Source organism: Chiroxiphia lanceolata, chromosome 3 (genome assembly GCF_009829145.1).
Source record: "Chiroxiphia lanceolata isolate bChiLan1 chromosome 3, bChiLan1.pri, whole genome shotgun sequence".
In the NCBI taxonomy this organism is placed as follows: Eukaryota; Metazoa; Chordata; class Aves; order Passeriformes; family Pipridae; genus Chiroxiphia; species Chiroxiphia lanceolata.
The window spans coordinates 84,493,848-84,503,460 of NC_045639.1; the positions used below are offsets into that span (position 1 = coordinate 84,493,848).

At 36.1% G+C, this 9,613-nt stretch overlaps 1 long non-coding RNA gene across 2 annotated transcripts; it reads right to left on the reverse strand.

Annotated features, from left to right (window-relative positions):
- Nucleotides 1–3,222: 3,222 nt before the first annotated feature.
- Nucleotides 3,223–8,732, reverse strand: LOC116785103. Of its 2 annotated transcripts, XR_004356382.1 has the most exons (4): nucleotides 8,605–8,732; nucleotides 8,053–8,116; nucleotides 6,962–7,125; nucleotides 3,223–3,354 (listed from the first exon to the last, which is right to left on the reverse strand). It is a non-coding gene; the product is annotated as an uncharacterized LOC116785103 (long non-coding RNA). The 2 variants fall into 2 exon arrangements; XR_004356383.1 differs by lacking the exon at nucleotides 6,962–7,125.
- Nucleotides 8,733–9,613: the final 881 nt, after the last annotated feature.

Below are 9,613 nucleotides of genomic sequence, written 5' to 3' on the forward strand. Positions count from 1 at the left end.
CAGCTTTCTCTTTACATTGTGTTTGTTGTATTTCAGATGCTGGTAACAATTCTAACTATGGATGCTTACAAAGAAATGTGTTTATTCATTCAGTCTTTTCTTACTATCTTCTGTACTTATTTTTTTATTAACTGTTCCCTCTTCTTCAGGGCTTAGTAATACTCCCTTTATCTACTCTACTGATGTTCTTTTCTTCATAACAAAAGACAAATTTACTGATAATATGAAACTCCTACTGTTTTTAAGCTTAGAAAGTGAAACACTGACCCAAATGAAATCAAAAAAACTTGAGTCTTGCTGATGTCATTAGTACCAGGATCTCAACTGTAATTTCAAAAAGGAGCATGAGAAGTTAGCTACCATACTCCAAGACTGCCAGAAGCATGTGAAATCAGACTAAACAAATTTGGCTGACCTGGGATTTTTTCTTATGTAATATAAATGCCGGCACAATTCTTGATGAAGATACACCCAGTATAAAAATATTTTTAGTTCCAAAGTTATACTTGTAAGAAGATTTAGATATGCAATGATATGCAAAATCAATACACACATTTATTTTTAAATGTACATTTACAAATCCACCAAAACAACTCATTTGTTTGCAGTGCCTACTGACTTACATCATGTTTTATTGATATCTAAAGTTCTTTTTTAAAAAAATGTGCCTTTCCTTGCCTTTCCTTGCCTTGCCTTGTTTTCTGATTGTACTGACTAATATCTCTGGAGTAAAAGTGAAAAAAAGAGGAGGAGATCCAAACCAAAATCATCAATATGTTACCAGCCCCTTAGTGTCCCTAAGTTCTTGAAAGTCTTTTTTGTTCTGAAAAAACTTAACAGGTGATCCACAGAAGGCTACTAGAAAGGCTAAGTAGTCTTGAGGTAAAAGACAAAAGAAATCATCAGTCAATGACTGGGTAGAAATTGCTAATGAAATCAGAGGATTCAATAGCATTATATTCCCTCTTGCATCAAAACGTTATGAAGATATATCTTTACTTTCTATACCAAGTTTGATATTCTTTAATATACGTGCAGGTGATTTAGAATGTGGCAAGGGGAATATCAAGGCAGCTGAGTTTGTAATGAGATAGAATAGAGTTAGAAGGCAGTGTGAAAAAACTTCAGAAGACCTGAAAAGCTGCAGTGAATCATAATGACAAATGAACATCTATACCAATGAAAACAAACAGCAGAGGTGAAACAATGAAATATTTTAACACATTTAGGGTTTAAAGTAATGATTGCAGGTTAAGAATGTCATTGCACTCTAGTCAATTCAGATTTCCACCCAGTGTGCGGCAGTAATTGGAGGCAAAGGAAATATTTAACAAGATTACTGAAGAATGGGATAAAAAAAATAAATCCAAAATTGTTATAATACAATAATAGCAGGCAGTGTCTCACCCTCAGTTGGACCGCCATCACCTAGTCTCATAATTAATGGAGCAGAAGAGAGTTTTCCAGGAACACACAATGCAAACTGAAAAGGTTACTGACTATTTAAACGAAAATTTTAACTCTTTTCACTAATGGGAACAGAAGTGAACATGATAAAATATGCAAAGCTATTATTTTTTCACAGAAAATCTATCAGAAATTCCGATTTGCCCTGTTTAGAGTGCAAGAATATCAGTTAGTCATAGAAATGAAAAGGTGGATAGGAAATACAAATTCAATACAAAAGTCCTTTTCCATACAATGCACAATCACACTGTGTAATCAGTTGATATTACTGAAAACACAAATTTTAGCAATACATTTTCCAATGTATTGGAAAGTCATATGAGTAACATCGATATCAGATGTGTGGCAGTATCTCACCCAGCCCTGGCAAGTGTTTTCTTCTGGTAGACTGGAAATGGCAAAACACAGCCTGTACTATGAGTGAGGTTGTTTTCATGCAATGGCAATAAATCTGCCTTTGAGAGGCCTGTGCTGGCCATTGGCAGAAAGAGAAAGAAAAGATAAACAACACACACTTCTAATTCCTCTTCTACTATTATGATAGTGATCTATTATTATGATCTACCTAGTGTGTTTGGATGAATAAACCCATCCAAAGAACATCGAAATCTAGGATCCTGTGTCCATTAAAGAAGAGGTATTTGCCCTTGCACTTTCTTCTCTTGCCTGCTATCATCTCATGTCCTGCTTCAGATCCGTGGTACAAATGCATAATCCCAACCACTTCCATTCACAGTCCTTCCACAGAGGTACATACTGCACACCTTGGAAAAAAGGGAAAGGCTGTTGACATCATAATCAGCATGGTTCTCCTGTAAGCTCAGTTTGTGACTTTCACTAGCAAGTTAAAGAATAACCTCAAACTGTAACTTACTCTTGACTAAAACTTCACTCTAAATTTACTTGGCTCTATTCCAAGATTTAAAATACTTCAAAATTAGGATTAAATCTTTTAATTATGGAGGCATAACTATTTTAATGCAATTTCTACCCTTCTCCATTTACCAAGACTAGGAGTGGCTGGATTTTTCATCTCTTTTTCTACTCATCTTTTAGTACAAATCTTACTGTTTCACTCTCCCCTGTTTCTGGAGTAGAACCCAGTGCCGGCCAAATACACACAAAAATGTGCTGGCCACCTAGGCAATTTTATTTTATGCTTTTCATACTAAGGGTAACTCACAGAAAATTATTGTTTTTTGATAATCCATGTCTTCTGGCTGTCCTACAGGGTGAGATAAGTAGGTGGAAAGACACTGGTGTGGTTATTGGGTCAGTTTAGAAACCCACCTGTCTACACTGAAGTGCCACCAGAGCAGACACAGTCCCTCAAATGCATTTTTGGGCAGCAGAAACACTCTCTCAGAGAAGAGCTGAGCGAAGCTAGAATCTAAAGCTAAAACTAGGTGTATGTGTAAGTCAACATTGTAGCTTTTGAGTTTTAAAAAATTAAACACTACAAAAAGTGTTATTCTGCTAGAATTAAACTTTCTACCAAGGGGGCATCTCAAGATCAACTGCTGGCCAAAACCAGTCAGAAAATGGAGAATTTCAGTGCCTAAGCATATGTAATTTCTAAACAGCGTGCATGTCTGTACATATCAATTATTTACACTGTAAATACAAGCTAATTATTTTTTAAAAATCCAATGACATTAATTATCTCTGATGTATTTTATATTTGCATTTGTGTGTTTATATCCACTCTTACTCCACAGATTCTGTTGGCCTCCCATACTATTGCCAGTACCATTAGAATTTTCTTTTCTCTGTCCAGTGTTGCCATTTTTTGTTCCTGTTCCATCATAAATAAAACATAGACAAAATTTCAACTTGAGAGGATCAGTAGGTTGTCTTCTTGTTGCTTGTAGTATAGGATCCATATATCTAGAAAAGAAATAATCTACACTGTTCTGCCATTCCATTCTGGCTTCATGAGGAAAAAAGTCAAACAAATTTTTCCTTGTTTTAAAAGAAACCTAAATTCTAAATATGGATTCCTATCACCCTTGGATTCTTCGTCAAACAAGATGCTACAAAAGAACTAATCCAGAAAATCAAACAAGGGTAAAATGAAAGTGTTTTCAATTTCTATGGTTTTAGTTCCATAATATTTACTGACTTTATATTCATCTGATTAAAGAAGCAATTTCCAGAGAAATTCAGATTTCACTTTTATTAGACTTTTTAAATACCTTTCTCAGTGTTTTGGCTGCAGTGAATAGCTGAAAGACTAAGTATAAAGGTACATAAACAACAATAATCCTCAAATGTACTACTATTTTTTTTTTTAAATCTTTAAAGGTAAATATTCCTTTTTTTAACCAGCTACATGGGGTTTGTATGCTCAAAGGAGATAGACTTTGAAAAGGCTGCAGTCCTTACCTTCAGGACAAGCACAAAGTTCAGAAAGAAAAAACAGACTCACTTTTCATAGAACAAAAAAGTAGTAACCATATTACTCCTACCCTCAGAGGCAAAGAAAGCTGAATTGCAGCTGTCCCTTGGCTTTCTCTCTAAAGTAATACAAAGCCTTGAACTATACCTAAGCTATGCAGACTTAGCTTTCAAATCTCCATGATTAGACTATAAAAATGAAAAGCAAAATGAAAGCTTGCAAGAATGAACAGGTTATTTCAGGGAACGGTACCGCAGCATGAAGTGCCACCTGCTGTCCTGAGGTTACAAACTCTCTGCTCCTGTCACCTAGAACTCTCAATGCAGCACACCCAGCTGCATCCCACAGCAGCACACCGACCACGGGCACCCACTGCATCAAAAAGGCAGCTGCTTTCCAAGGTAATACTGATAGTGCTTAGTCAAAAGAGCAATTGCCTGTCAACTCTGCAAGGCAGTTAAAAAGCACAGCTAATTATAAACCAGTTAAGTTTCTGTTTAAACATAGGAGTTTGTGAGCAACTCATCTAAGTGAAATGAATTCCATAAATAGGTTAAAAACTAATCTTTTTTCAACCAATTAAGTCAGAAGTTTATACTTCTCTCTTATAATGAATGCAACACGCAGATAAAATTAAGCATAACTGTAAGAGAACTTTAATGCAGGAGAAAAACCTTAAATGAATTATGTATATACAGTAACATAACGCAGTTCCTTTGCCAATGAAATAACAAGAGCATGAAACCTCCTAAGGAAAAACAAGTTTTCTACTTGCAAACAACCCAGGCAGGTAGCAAGAATTTCAACTTATATGTACCATTGTTTGCCCTGTCTGTGCACCAGATAAACTCAAGAATGTTAAGTCTTTCTAAAAAATCATTCACCAGCATGTTTATGTTATACTTCAATTTTCTGAATATACGTTATTCATCTTTTTAACAAAAACAACTCCATCAACTCACTGATAAAAGAAAGACAAGGACTAATAGCTATCCTCAATAATTGCCACATAGTGCTACTTCAAGTAAGAAGGAAGAGAAACCAGTAATGGCATGATTTATTCAAGGTTAGCATTATATTCAAAATACAGTCTACAATTTTTTTTTTTCATGCTACATTATACGTGCATGTTGTAGACCGATTCTTTTTCTTCTCCTAATGACTTCCCAGCCTGCCTTTAAACCACATACCATCTCTGCCACATCAGTTACTTAAACAATTAGGGTACAATTTAACAGCATGTTTAGATGTAATATAACTGGTAGAAATAAAGAAATACTCTTTGCTTTATATAAGCCTTATGAAAACATGAGCACTTTTCAAGCATCCAGTCCCACATGATCAATGCAGAACACTGGCCATTGCCAAAAGTAGAGCCTGAAAATTTCATAACAGTCAAATTTGCTTCATTGTGACTATTAAATGCCTTAAGACATTCCTAGATAAAGGACCTATTTCTAATATGATGTATGTAGTTTTCAAAAATTTGTTTCTGAATTTAGAATTACAGTATTCTAAATGGATTAATTCCTAGATCTAATTTTAGCAATCAGCATGTTGGGAGTTGTTTGACACTAAGCTGGTCATCTTCACTTGATGGACTGTACTTTACAATACACTTCAGATCTGTATTTTGCATTTTGTTTGTGACTTTTCACAAGATCAATAGAACCTCAAATGCATAAGGATGGTAGAATTCAAATTTGTCTAAAAATGAAGTTTTCAAAATTCCTGCAATAAAGTTTACATCTGGATTATTTAGCTTGCCATATGCATTAAATCCTGATGAATTCATATCAAATTCAAATACATAATGGATAATTTGTGTTATCAAAGAAAACAGAAACATTGCCATTTTTCAAGTTTGAACAAGTCAAACAGTAGGAAGTTTTCTGCATTGACCTTTACACGTCGATAACAGTATTTTTTAAGATACCTTAGATTAATGCCTGCTGATTTTATCATAATAACCTGTCTGCTTTACCAGTTGTTACACGTTTAGAAACAGAGAGCACAGTTTATAATACCCACGCCAAAAAATAACAACAATACAGAACACTACAGCACACCACCTCTATGAAATTACTATTATGAAAGTTATATTGATTCTGTTCCTTACTCTCTGCTCGATCATTGCCTAAAGGAAATTTTCATAAGCATATAAGTGAACAATAACAGTATTAAGTCTAAAACTGCTGATAAAATTCAACAAGATTTTCAAGAAACATGTTTGAGAGATGTCTAGCTAGTTTACCTCTCATTCTGCTATTTGACATTTTCCAATAAAGCTCCTTGAAAATAAATATATTTCACAAATTTTAATACTGATTCCTATGAAAATTGCATAGCAATAAACTAGGCTCATATATAATATACATAATGTTATCAATATTCATAAAATAAATCATATTACTTTACATTCCATAATATATAGGGCTCCCTTTGACCGGCTGTGATTTGTTCTTGGTAGGTTTTCCCAAAGAAGTACTAACTTCTGGCATCTACCTGTGATATTCCTTTTATGCTATTCTTTCTCCTGCAGAAATAAATCAGTTTACTCTGACCTGGTCATAAGTGGCCACAGCCTATAGGACTTCTTACAAAGAAAAGTCAAAGGATTTTCTTATTGTTAAAAAAATTCCCTCAACTCTTAAAACCCTCCCTTTCGTGTTTTGTACTTCAGCATCAAACTAGAATTGTGTCCCTGTTACAAGTAAAAAAATTTCTTCTATAAACAACACTCGTAATAATTTTAAATTATCAGAAATTAGTTCTGTGTCTGTAAATGCTATCTCTCTGGGATAATGTCACAGGGATGGGGAAATGGATATGAGAGGAGGATGGGACAGGGTGTGGATGTGGATCTGCAACAGAGAGTTTCATAGCGTTACTTTCATTTCTTTGAGAGCAGCCTTCCATTCATCTTTCAGGCTCCTGTGTCAGACAATTGTCTATTCCAGCAACAGGGAAAAGGTGGCAATATTCTTGGCTTCAAGACCCTCAAGAGGGTCTTGAGCTTCAGCAGAGGAGGGAAGGGGAGAATAATATTGCAGGTCTACAACTTAGCTGACAAGCTGCACTTTTGTCATCACTTACCACCATCTTTGCAGCTACTCTTCTAAAGTGTGGAGCTTACAAATCAGCCATATGGAAGAATTTTTCTCCATAGATTGGCTGGGATAGCCAACTTCTGATTCACATTAATGATAAGAAATATCCTCTTCTGTGTTAGCTTCTTTAAAAATCTCCTTTGCATAGATCTGTAAAAGGCTACACATTGGCTTGGAATGCCATGCTTTCTTTTCAAATATCTCTGAAATATCAGTGTTTCTGGTGGGCCAACATAAAGTAAAAAATCACAATCTCAATCCCTCCCATCAAGCTAAATGTATTTTATTAGAATTATACTCCCCACACTGTACCTCCAATCAAATATTTTTATTTTTTGGAAATTAAAAAGACAGAAACCCCACAAATACTTCCTTTGTTGTGACAAGTTGTTTCAATACTAGTTGTTCATTACCTCTTTAATATAATCAGGCTCACAAATAAGGGTAGGTGAAATACTGTAAATAGTGTTCTGCCATGTATGACAAGTGTGGGAGGAAGCACATTTTATAAATAAATATCTTGAAGGACAGGCTGCATGCCCTGGAACCTGAGTACATAGGCAGTGCTGCAGTGATGAGAAAGAAAACAAGTTTCAGGCAATACCATGGCCAGTATAGCAAACTAGAGGGTACCAAGCAAGTAGTACTGAAAACCAACGAAGCACCTGCTCAGACTGATACCAAACCTCCAAAATCCCCAGATGGACTCTACACTTAGGGCACATCTCTCTGCTAGACTCAGTATAAGCAGGAGCACATGTGATTTTATAAAAGCATCATTTACAGACAAACAGCCTCTGCACCCCTGTTCTCTGTGCAGATGAAAATAAAGACTGGAAAGGAACAAAATAAAAAAAGAGCTTTTTTGGGAGCTGGTTCCTGCACCACCAAGTCTTCCTGAGCATTTTGTAAATACTCCTAGTTAGTATTATAATTTTTTCATATTGTACCTTATCTGACAGTGTAAAATTCCATTTACTTCTTGTTAGCAGTCAATGGAACTAATTCCAGGGCTCTGAATTTGTTTTTACATATTTTTAAGCATAAGAAGCCCCTCCCTTTTGCTTCAGTACTTACTGTTGTCCATCCAGTGGCAAGAAATGTAGCTATGTCAGGGTGGTATATTAAGTATCCATGCAATCTACACAAAACAAAAGGCTCACCTCAGGTCCTCAAGTTAGCAAACACAGAGTTACCTTTAAATTTATGTTTTCTTTGGAAATACATAAGTCCTTATACAATAAATGTAATTAAAATTGGTCACATTCAATAAGTACTGGTTATCAGTTTCCTCCCAACAGCTGTTTCCTGTGAACATTCTTCTACTTACAGTTGTGGGGACCTACAGTATTCACCTAATTTCCTGCCCCAGACCCACTTTTTTGTACTTGGTATGAAAACACAATTGCCGCATCTATCTTGTCCCTCGTGCATGCTTTGTCTACATCTGTTGCATCCAGCATTTTACCGGGTTTGGGTTTTTACTGCTAGCTGCAAGCATCATAAATAGTAGTCTTATACTAAGAAGACATTTTAAAAATATATATATGGTTTGACCAGTAACAACCGCAAAGCCAGAGCTATGGAAGACAGCTGTTAGAGTCAGAAAGAGAAGGCAAATTCTCTTACACTGACTAGATGGGAATGACTCCTAGAAAGCCTGTGGAAATGCTAGTTTGACATATGAGCAGCCAGCATGCCCAGAATAAGTTAAATAGGCAGAGGCTTGTTTAGGCTCCTTTCAAGGCAGGACTAGAGTAAACACATTCTGTTTAAGAACATACACACCCCAGGCCTGAACAACAAGATACTATCATACTCAAAGCAACCTTCAAGCCCAGAAACTTAGAGAAGCTCCAAAGACAGTATGTGCTGTGAAGAAGAGGAAGATGAGGAAGAAAGGGGACCCCTGCTTCAATTCCGGAGAGGTGTGCCAGGGGGCAGATTTGGGGAGGACCTGGGGGGCAAATAGTTCTGGGATTGGATGTATAATACTATAAAATTATAGAACCACTGGACACGATGCACTTTCCTTTTTGTACTCCTTGCACCAGAAGGCCTTAATTAAAGACCTGTTCTATATCTTATCTCTACTAAATTAGCCTGGTGAGTTTTTTTTGCTCTCGATTTTTAGGCAACAATAAGAACAGGTCAGAATTCTGAGGGTATTGATAAGTTATAAGGAAGAACTGTGAGTATGTGCACAGAGCACAACTCGAGAAAAAACTGTGATCAGGAAACATACAGAAGCTTTAGTGAAACAACTGGGAATCAGAAGATGACAACTCAGAAGCAACAAGAATCAGGGCATTCAGGGTATGGCAGAGGCCAACTCTTCCCTCCCTGATTTATAATTTCTGGTCAGCAAAAACTCATTGTTAGCTCAGTGGAGATAAAAAAGCACAGTAATGCTTACTCTAGGAACTCATTAGTCCTGACTATCTATTGTACATATTCAACAAATAAAAAATCTGCTCTATGCCTTTAAGCAGTGTCTACTTTGCTAACTTGCTTTAAAGTTACTTGAACAAGTTAATACAGTGAGGGAGAGTTACACAAACCATCCAAAACAGCCCTAGAAGACCCAGTGTTCAGGCTAATGTCCAAACAGTGACATCTCAGTGCAGCCAACAAAGCC